The 10,999-nt window shown below is 39.8% G+C and overlaps 1 protein-coding gene across 1 annotated transcript in view; it reads right to left on the bottom strand.

Annotated features, from left to right (window-relative positions):
* The window catches only part of LOC121595097 (cation-independent mannose-6-phosphate receptor), a 94,500-nt gene that overhangs the window by 46,790 nt on the left and 36,711 nt on the right, over window positions 1-10,999 (bottom strand). The window lies entirely within an intron of this gene.

Below are 10,999 nucleotides of genomic sequence, written 5' to 3'. Positions count from 1 at the left end.
ACGTAGCCTAGTTTCGGAATTGCCGCATCACAAACGCTGTTTTCAATTGTGTTTTAGTGTAGTGTATTGTTTGTATTTTCATGTAATAAAAAACAATTTACGCCATCTTTAGGTACCGTTAATGGTGTTAGTTGCGATACAGGGTGAGATGAAAAAACATCAACAAAGTATAACTTTAATTTTTAATTTTTTGTTTATTTTATGTGAAAGTAAAATATCTTGCAAATATCATCGTATTTTAGAATAAGTTTATGTTTGTTCTAATTGGCCACCGACCCTCCGACGGTCGATGAAGCCATTGCACGCTGCCCGAAGGTGGTTCTGCGGTATTTTGGCCCATTCTCGACGAATCACTTGCTTGAGGGGGTTGACACTTTGGTATTTTTTAGTCCAAACCTTACTGACCAAAATACCCCAGGCACAATAGCCCAACGCCAATCCGTGATAATGATCTAGTGATATTTGTGGCCATCGTGAAGTGGAAATGAATCGAGCAACCTCATTTTGTTACCATTCTTGGGTGTCGCGTGCTGCGTGCGATGGTGCTGAGTTCTGTTGGAATGTCCAAGGTCTGTGGCCGAAATGTTTCTGTGCCCAGGGCTTTAGAGATACCTCCCAAATATTTTCGTAATAGATAAATTCGATTCATTTTGAACTCTCTAACGATAAATACAAGTGGCGACGGTTATGGCGCCCCACACCATCGCCTTGGCGGGGTTTTAAGTTCTGGTCGCCAAATTGCATATTTTTAGCTGACCTCTCTGACAAGTAAACCAGGTCATTTGATTGTTCACAATCTGCTGGATAACGAATAGTTTCTCATGTGTGCAAATTCGGCAGTTCACCACTTTCGGCCAAGCGAAGCAACTCTTTGGATCTTGTTAGTCAAACTTTTTTTGTGTTTTTTTTTTCCTAAAAGAATCATACGAAAATGCTCTTGTGTACTTGTAAATAACTTAATGAGCTGTCACTGGAATAAATCTGACATCTTTCAGACAAGCGGTCAGAAATAATAACAGTCTGAAATAATAAAAGTTTGTTGCAGTTTTTTTATTTCATCCTATATATACAGCTCAATCGGATTTTGGCCGATAAGAAGAAAAAAAAATCCTTCCTCTTCAATGACCGCCAAGCAGTTAGCCTGTTTCAGCCTACTGGTCTTATTGACGGCACAAACCAGCGGCAATGACTGCACGATTAAAAGACAGTCAAGCTCCCAATCGAAAGCTCAATGTCCAGGATTCATCATTCAATTTACGCTGCACATAAACCGTCGCCAGCTAGAGGTGACCTGTTCCAACAAAACCATCATTAAGCTTCATTCGGACCTCCCCAAACTACCAACTTTCACGTTCAAACAGTTAGTGTACAAGTACTGCCCACTCCCGGTAGGCAATCAGTCATTCGTGGATCTGCTCTCGGCCCTTCTCGATCGCACCGAACTTTCCTCCATCCGCAGGCTATTCTTCGTCGACAACGCGAAGCTTTCGAACCATGTCACACTCGATCCGCAACTATTTGCCGATCTGCCCAAACTGCAGGTGCTGTCGATGAAAAATTCCTCCCGCATGCCGCTCGACAATCCGCAACTGTTCAAGTACTTGCAGAGCCTAACGTGGATCGATCTGCGAGAAGTCGACGGTGGCAGTCGCAACTCAAAAGTGTTGCTACACCCACTGACTCAGTTGACCACGCTCGAGCTGACGGAAAATGAGCTCACCACACTACCAACTGAGCTGATCACCGATTTGCCCACCTCGGATCACTAACGTTGTACCATAATAAGTTGGAGCGTATCGAACAGTTTGCTGACCTCCCGAATCTCACTTCACTTGATCTAACGTATAACGAGCTGGTTACCCTGCAAGAGGACGTCTTCGATAAGCTGCCGAACCTTACACAACTGTTCCTTAATTCGAACAAGCTCACAAGCCTACCTTCCGGGTTGCTCAAGCGTAACACCAAGCTTATAGTGTTTCGGGCAGACAACCAGCATGGCTCCGGGCTTGTGCTGGGAGATGAACTGTTCGCAGGACTAACGATGCTTGAGGACGTCTCTGTGTCAAACTGTAAATTGACAACGTTGCCGGAAGGACTCTTTACCGCGGCTAGCAAGTTAACCAAACTCGACTTCAGCGACAACAAGCTTCAAAGCCTCCCGGAAAATTTATTGCGTGATTCGTCCATCTTGAAGGAGCTCTATTTACAGCATAACGAGTTAATCAACATGTTGCCAGACACCCTGCTGCAGAGTGCCACTCAGCTACGCATTCTCAACCTTGGTCATAACAAACTAACAACATTGAGCAAGTAAGATCAAGTCAAGTGTTGTTTTATTCGAATTTGTTTACAATATTTGTCCTTTTATCTTTTTGCAGATATCTACTGAAATCTCAACACTCTTTGGAAGAGCTGCATTTTGAATATAACCAGCTCTATATGATCGATAGGGATGCGTTCGTATCTCAGGCACTGTCACTAAAAATGCTCAATCTTAGCCACAACCAAGTGGCACTGCATGAAAATGGTACAGATGTATTTTACCTCGACGGTAAAACATATTATATATCCCGGACTCCGTTCTACATCCTGGCTCGATTGACTGTCTTGGATCTTTCGTACAACGCCATTATCAAAATATTTGGAGACTTTAAAGGCTTCATGGAAAACCTTCAATCTCTAGACCTGTCCCATAACTTAATCATGAACATTAGCGATACAGATTTTTCATTTCTGTCGCCTAAAATTGAAAAGGTCAATTTGGAATCAAACCGAATTACCATGTTCACTTTCAATGACAGTAAAAAATCTACCTTCAGTAATAGATCTATAAATACTCCAAGACAAATCCTTCTTGCAGATAATTCACTCAACTGTGACTGTATTTCCTCGTCGCTAGTAACGTATCTTCAAGATCAATTGAATGCCGGTAAATTCGTCCCGTTAAAGAGACTTCATTGCGCTCAGCCTCCCGAGCTGATTGGACGTAAACCGCAAGACCTGTCCCTCGAGGATCTGCTATGTAAAATTGATGTAACCTCTGGTTTCTGTCCGGCCATGTGTAAATGCTACAAACGGCCCGTTGATCAGGCGGCCATAATAAATTGCACCGCTGCTAATCTTACCCATGTTCCCGTCATCAAAAGCCCATCGATCATCAAATGCAGTTTTATCGAGCTGCATCTGGAACAGAATATGATAAAGGACCTATCCAACGCAGGTGATGGATGGAGTACCGTTCGCCGGCTTTACATCTCAAACAACAGCTTCACCACCCTGCTTGGAGATAGTTTGCCCGTACAGCTCGAGGTTCTCGATGTCTCTGACAATCAATTGACCGAGGTCGACGCAGCATTACTACTCAAGCTGAATCATACCGCTCTCCGAAACATCAGCCTGTCAGCGAATCCTTGGAATTGCCACTGTAAAAATCCTCTGCTTGCGTTCGCAATCGATAATGCAGCACGTATTACCGACTTCTCCACTCTCCAATGCTCCGATGGCCAAGCGATCACTTGGGCTACACTGAGTGAACTGTGTGCTTGTGCGACAATTTTAAATTTGTATATCAACGCGGCAGTGTCACTTTCTGTCTGCTTACTCGCCATATGGTTGTACATCAGACATGTCAAACATACGGCCCGCAGGTCACATGCAGCCCGCGAAGGCTTTCAATCCGGCCCGAGTAGAAGTTTGGAAGTTATTTACATGAAGTAGGAATAGATTGTAGATCATAAGACATGAAAAACGGATGTACTAATTTTGTTTCGCTTTAAATGAAGGGTTTTTGAAGTCTGAGTAGTTCGAGTAATTTACTCAAAGTAGCATGTGTTTTATTACATGTGGCGGACTCTAAAGACGGACTCCTCATATTTTCACTCATTTTGTGACGTTAAGGTTTTTTTGGAAACAACGCATTGAAACACCACTTTCTTTACTTCATTGATGGGGTTACTCCCCTATTCGAAAAATAGTGTTACGATGTTGAGCTGGCTTGAGAAACCCTGTATTCAAACCTTGGCCTTATTTTTCGCATGACTTCGGGCTTCACCGATTTGAGGTGCCTTAAGGCATTGTAATGTTCCCTAGTGCGCCCTGTTGAGTATGCTTCTGTTGTCTTCTGTGCTAACAGGGCAGGTTGGAATAACAAACTCAAAGGTATGCAAAAGCGCTTCACTAGGTGTTTATATCGTCGCCTCTTTGGAAATTCCACCACCACATTAACGCCATACAGTGATCGTTGCATATTATTCAATCTTGACACCCTCGAATCTAGACGAACTATTAAAGCACGCGTGTCATTTATCAGCAAATTTGTTACGATGGAATGTAGATGCTCATACTTGCTTTCCTAACTTAGTTGGTATGTTCCTTGCAGGTGTTTAAGAAATCGTACTGCTCTTGCAATAGTTTTCCGCAATACAGCTTTTGGTACTAACGACTCGTGGCTAATTTGTTTGCGTCAATTCAATAAAAATTACCATTCTTATCCGCTGCTTATTTTCCTTTCAGTATAGATTTCCATGCTGTTGCATCCCCTTAGTTTAGTTTAGTTCCAATTAGTTTAATACCAATAGGGCTAGTTAGGTTTTAAGCAATGTATGTTCAACCCCAGAGGCAGACATATTAAAAGTAATAAATGAAAAAAAGAGAATAAATTGATTAAGGCTTTCCATCTGACTGGCAGACACAAGCGTCCTCGTAAACCGTACTGTTTTGTTTTGTAGTTTTGATGCGAAAATTGTAAATAATCTTAAATCACTCTGTATGTACATGTGTACTTGTGTTATTCTACGTGTTAAATGCTCTTATTGATGTAATCTAATATCCCTCCATAATCCCATGCTAGTTAGGTTAGGAACATAGGTAATAAACATAATTCATGTATTTGTGTAACCAAAAGATCGATAAATCAATGAATATCATAGGAATAAATTGTGTGAAGTGCGTAGATTTTCGAAAGTACAGTGAATGGTTTCATGTGTCACTTCAAAGTATCAAAGTAATTATGCTAATGTACTATTTCTGAGACTCCGAGCCCGCGCGAAATGTGAGATATATCGCTTATTGATTCTACCAGGTAATCCTTTATGGACACGAGCCATGGGCCATTCGTGCGGAAGATGCGAATTCTAACGGAGATGGAGACCGTCTCGTAGTATAGTTGTCAACCCGCACGGCTTAACATCATGCCCATCGTGGTTTAAAGCCACATACGGAACTCATACGGGGTTTTACGCGAATATTAAAAAGAAGCATAAGGCTAGAACTTATTTTCAAGCCTTTTCGATCTATGAAGGAACGGCGTAGATGACGAATCATTAGTTATACGACATTTGTAATATTAAAAACCCAATATAATGAAACAGAACTTATTATCAGAAGAGCTGAGTAACACATATCAAAATTAAAATGGTTTTTGATTCAGCCTTTCCTTATGGTACATAGTTGCAACGATTGGGTTTGAGTCATTTTGAAATAATAACAACTCGAGTATTTTCATTATTTGCATGCTTATCATGCATACCAAATAAAAACAATGAAATCACACATGACTAACACCGCCTTAAAATTTTCGCTGCTAAGTCCTATTAACAATCCTCCGTTGTCTGGTATATAGTAGCACGTATTTCTCATGAATTGAAAATATTATTTACGATTAAAAAAGTAAGGCAAAAACCAACAACTATCGCCGCTTTAATGACAAACAATTCAATTCATATAATTATTATATGCATGATAAATATTATATTTAATTCCCATGAACCATGTTTTCTCTTGATCTGAAAACATAAGAAATCGTATAAAAGCGCGAGCAAAATATTTTACACATTCATTCGCTAGTAACTGTAGATGAAAAGTAGACAGATAGGCAACGATTTGCCATTTTAGTAGATTTTGTTGGTCATGTTTGGTTAATCTATCGTGAGGAAGGTTCGTGTAAAATGTAGTGGTCGTTTATTATCGTAAAGTTATATTAATTTTTTTAAATAATTCAGACGATATTGGTGTTTTGTTTATTTTTTGTTTCGTTGTATTTCAGGTGACAGCAAACGCAGTGAACAGCTCTAATCTAACTGTGCCTTATATTTTATTCAATGGCCTCTCAGATATTGTGCTGGCTGAGCCTGCTGGTCTTACTGACAGCACAAGCTAGTGGCAAAAACATCACCATTAATAAATCACCTATCGTCCAATCAACAGTAGAATGGTCAGGATTCAACGTTTAACTCATGCTGCACACAAACCGTCGCCAGCTGGAGGTGACCTGTTCCGACAAACCCGATTTTCAACTTCTTGAAAACCTCCAAAACCTACCCAACCTCAATTTTGAAGAGCTGGCTTATCAAAACTGCCCACTCCCGGTAGGCAATCAGTCGCTCGTAGAACTGCTCTCGGCCTTTCTCGATCGCACCCAACTTTCCTCGATCCGCAGGCTATTCTTCGTCGACAATGCGAAGCTTTCGGACCAGGTCACGCTCGATCCGCAACTATTTGCCGATCTGCCCAAACTGCAGGTGCTGTCGATGAAAAATTCCTCCCGCATGCCGCTCGACAATCCGCAACTGTTCAAGTACTTGCAGAGCCTAACGTGGATCGATCTGCGAGAAGGCGACGGTGGCAGTCGCAACTCAAAAGTGTTGCTTCACCCACTGACTCAGTTGACCACGCTCGAGCTGACGGAAAATGAGCTCACCACACTACCAACTGAGCTGATCACCGATTTGCCCAACCTCGGATCACTAACGTTGTACCATAATAAGTTGGAGCGTATCGAACAGTTTGCTGACCTCCCGAATCTCACTTCACTTGATCTAACGTATAACGAGCTGGTTACCCTGCAAGAGGACGTGTTCGATAAGCTGCCGAACCTTACACAACTGTTCCTTAATTCGAACAAGCTCACAAGCCTACCTTCCGGGCTGCTCAAGCGTAACACCAAGCTTATAGTGTTTCGGGCAGACAACCAGCATGGCTCCGGGCTTGTACTGGGAGATGAACTGTTCGCAGGACTAACGATGCTTGAGGACGTCTCTGTGTCAAACTGTAAATTGACAACGTTGCCGGAAGGACTCTTTACCGCGGCTAGCAAGTTAACCAAACTCGACTTCAGCGACAACAAGCTTCAAAGCCTCCCGGAAAATTTATTGCGTGATTCGTCCATCTTGAAGGAGCTCTATTTACAGCATAACGAGTTAATCAACATGTTGCCAGACACCCTGCTGCAGAGTGCCACTCAGCTACGCATTCTCAACCTTGGTCATAACAAACTAACAACATTGAGCAAGTAAGATCAAGTCACATGTTGTAGTATTCGAATTTATTTGCAATACTTATCGTTTAATCTTGCCTCTTTTTGCAGATATCTGCTGAAATCTCAACACTCTTTGGAAGAGCTGCATTTTGAATATAACCAGCTCTATATGATCGATAGGGATGCGTTCGTATCTCAGGCACTGTCACTAAAAATGCTCAATCTTAGCCACAACCAAGTGGCACTGCATGAAAATGGTAGAGATGTATTTTACCTCGACGGTAAAACATATTATATATCCCGGACTCCGTTCTACATCCTGGCTCGATTGACTGTCTTGGATCTTTCGTACAACGCAATCGTCAAAATATTGGAAGACTTCAAAGGCTTCATGGGAAGCCTTCGATCACTCGACCTGTCACACAACTTAATAACAAATGTTAGCTACGCAAACTTCCCATTTCTATCACCGAATATTGAACAAGTTAATTTGCAATCAAACCAGATTACTCAATACGACCTCGGCAACTACCCAATGTATCCTACTTGCATGCCCCGCAATATTCTTCTAGCTGATAATCTTCTCAAAATGGATGACTTTGTATATAAGAGTGGCTGGTGCGCTCATGACAATGATCTATGATATTAGTATGTAGATTCTTATAAATATTACCAATGTTTATCCAGCACAGTGTAGATCTTGCATTTATGTTGAACAATAAAACGCAAAGGAAAACAAAAAGAAATAAAACTAAATCATACAGGGTTTTCCAATTGAGTTTAGACTAGCAGCATACTTTTTTTTAATAGTCGCAATAGATTCTTGACTAGCATCCTCTATTTTTGATTACGAGCAATGGATTATTGACTAGGAGCAATTGACTTCAGCAGGTCCCTGCATGACAATCTAAGAGCGTTGTGTTTATAACACCCGGTGTGAAAGATCGGCTTGAATAATAATCTGTGGATAATATTTAATTTCATCCGTCCACTAGTTTAAAGCATTTGTTTTACTGCTATATAGCATCCACAAAACAAGAGATATTTTATCTGATAGGTTTTCGGTGCTAATGTTTGGTTTTTATGAATGCACGAATTAACAGAAAAGCACTTAACGGCTGAATTGAAATATTTAGTTGTGGACCGACAGGCATAACCTAACCATAAGCTAGATTGAGCAAGTTTTTCAGAATGACCATATGTAGTTCTATCGAGTTTTGATCGAATATCGGTTTACGATTGAGCACTGTGGAAGCGATAACAAGACCTTTATACAGCGTGGATTTAAAATTATATTTATTTTAATTGATTCAAAATTATTCACATTTTTTTACAATTTGGGTCTTCACACTTTGATTACTAATTCGCTTCTGTTGCGCATGCCCTTATTTGGTCAAGATTTCTCGCGCGCTCTCCCGATTCCCGATCCTCGACCGTTGACCTGGCACACGAACCCTGACCGCTTAGAACGATTGTTCTTTCTCTCTCTCGCCCGATCGTCTATCCTGCTCGCGTTTTATAACAGTGGTGATCGATTGCGCTCAGATCGATTAACGCACCTCTGTTTTTCCCAGCCTTTGTACCGTTATATTATGTTGTGTCAACAAGCACACTAAAACTCAAATTTTCTAACCCAAATTCAAATATTACTAAGTATTGACCGTTCAACCATACAATTGGAATTCAATGAGTTTTATGAGTGACTAAAAAGTTGTTTTTACCTAAAATTACCGAATTTGCTTTAGATTTCCTACCGATAACCTCTAAAAACAATCTGGTCACTCCGCGCCAGCAACCGGCCTGCTGAAGTCAATTGCTCCTAGTCAATAAACCATTGCTCGTAATCAAAAATAGACGACGCTAGTCAAGAATCTATTGCGATTCTTAAAAAAAAGTATGCTGCTAGTCTAGACTCAATTGGAAAACCCTGTAAAACTTATTTATAAAACGTTTTAAAAAATATCACATTACAGCGGTATTGCGAAAAAATGCAGTGATTTGACGGTCTCATTAAAAATTTACAATAATTTGGATTGTAATAGCAATTTCCGAGGGCATGTTCTCATTGAGATTGGTTTTGAATTTAATTGAATTTGAAAATTTCACTTTGTTAACAATTAGTATATATTACGCGAAATACAGCGCACAGCGTTTCTAAAGTATATGTGTCTAACTGTCTTGAGGCGTTTGATAAGTGAAATTTTGTAATGAATTGATGTGTTACCTGTGTGGATAGATATCTATCATATTAAAACTTAAAGGAATGTAAGAGACACATGCATTCGAAAAGACTCAACGTCTCTATAATTAACCAAACAAACAACAACATTGGATGATTGTATTAAAATATTACCTTATATTTCTAGCTTAGGTGACTTTTACGACCATTTCACATTCCGTGTAACCTTAAGATGGCCAATTACTTTTTTGTTGCAGTTTAAATGAAATTACTTATCAATATATGTGATGAGAGCTCTGGATTGGATTCATAATTCCATTACAATTCTGATTTTCTGAATCTGAATCCAACTAAGAAATATATATATTGATTTAAATCCGACAGCTCCGAACGAACCCAGAGCTGTTCCTATTGAATCTGGATTACCCCGATCGAATCCGATTTGGTCCGACGTAATCGTAAAATGAACCCGAAAACATCGAGAAGAATCAAACAATTGTTAGTAATCAACCATAAACTTGATATCATCGTGTTAACACGAGAACCACGAGGTCCTCAGTTGACAGCTAATATTATTGTTGTGGTTGGCTTTAACGTTGGAAATGAGACAACAATCTATTTAGAAGAGCACAAGTAGCCGGACATAAAAAGGGACGATCCAGAAAATTCAGAAGTCGGCCACGGTCAACATCAGGTCGCGAAGCAAAAGGAACGCGCGCAAACGTTAACATAGTCGAGTTAGCAAGTAGCAAAAAATAGAAGCAAAATAGAACCGACGAGAAATAAAACAGAAAGAAATAAAACTAAGTAATGTATCACGATTTCCCATAACCGTTATTCTTGTAACTCCTTTTATGAACTTTAACATCAATTTCCAGAGCATATGAGATCAATTGTTTCCTAAGTTTGCTTAGGAACCCTCTTTCTTTTTCTTACGCATTTTCTTGCTCTTTGCTTTTTGTAGTTTGCACAATGCACCAGATTATCTTTTTGTGAAATGGATGTAACATCTAAAAGGTAATCGAAAAGTTACATTCTTTATCTGACTTTGGTCATTTTCGGCCTAAAAAGGAGTCTTTGTACTCGCTAAAATACGAAAAATGATCAACAAATACCTCTCTTTGTGATTAAAATCTCACGAAACGAGCAATACCTTTGTTGTCCTGATACGTTTCATGCTTCATTTTGACAACACTGTGACACTCTACAAGCAAATAACATGTAAAAAATAATTGCAATTATTAATCTCGGAATTTATTTTACTAAAACTAAATTAAATATTGAAATAATGAAACAAACGAAGAAAATGCGGCGTCAGTAACAGAAATGTGCTGAGGCTTCGGTGTCAGAATCAGTTCTGGAATTGAAATTAGAAGTTGCAGAAGGGGAATTTGAATGTATTGGATCCCTTGCGGTTATCGATATAATCTTCTTATATTAATTATAATACACGCTACCATGTAAAGATACATAGCAACACATTTTTTGTGACACAATCAACAAATCAATTCACACCATAGCACACTATTGATACAAAAAAACAATTGACAAAACACACTTATCTA

This window comes from Anopheles merus, chromosome X, assembly GCF_017562075.2.
Source record: "Anopheles merus strain MAF chromosome X, AmerM5.1, whole genome shotgun sequence".
Classification (NCBI taxonomy): Eukaryota; Metazoa; Arthropoda; class Insecta; order Diptera; family Culicidae; genus Anopheles; species Anopheles merus.
The sequence above is the reverse complement of the archived record's forward strand: the minus strand, read 5'-3'. Positions and strand labels throughout refer to the sequence as shown.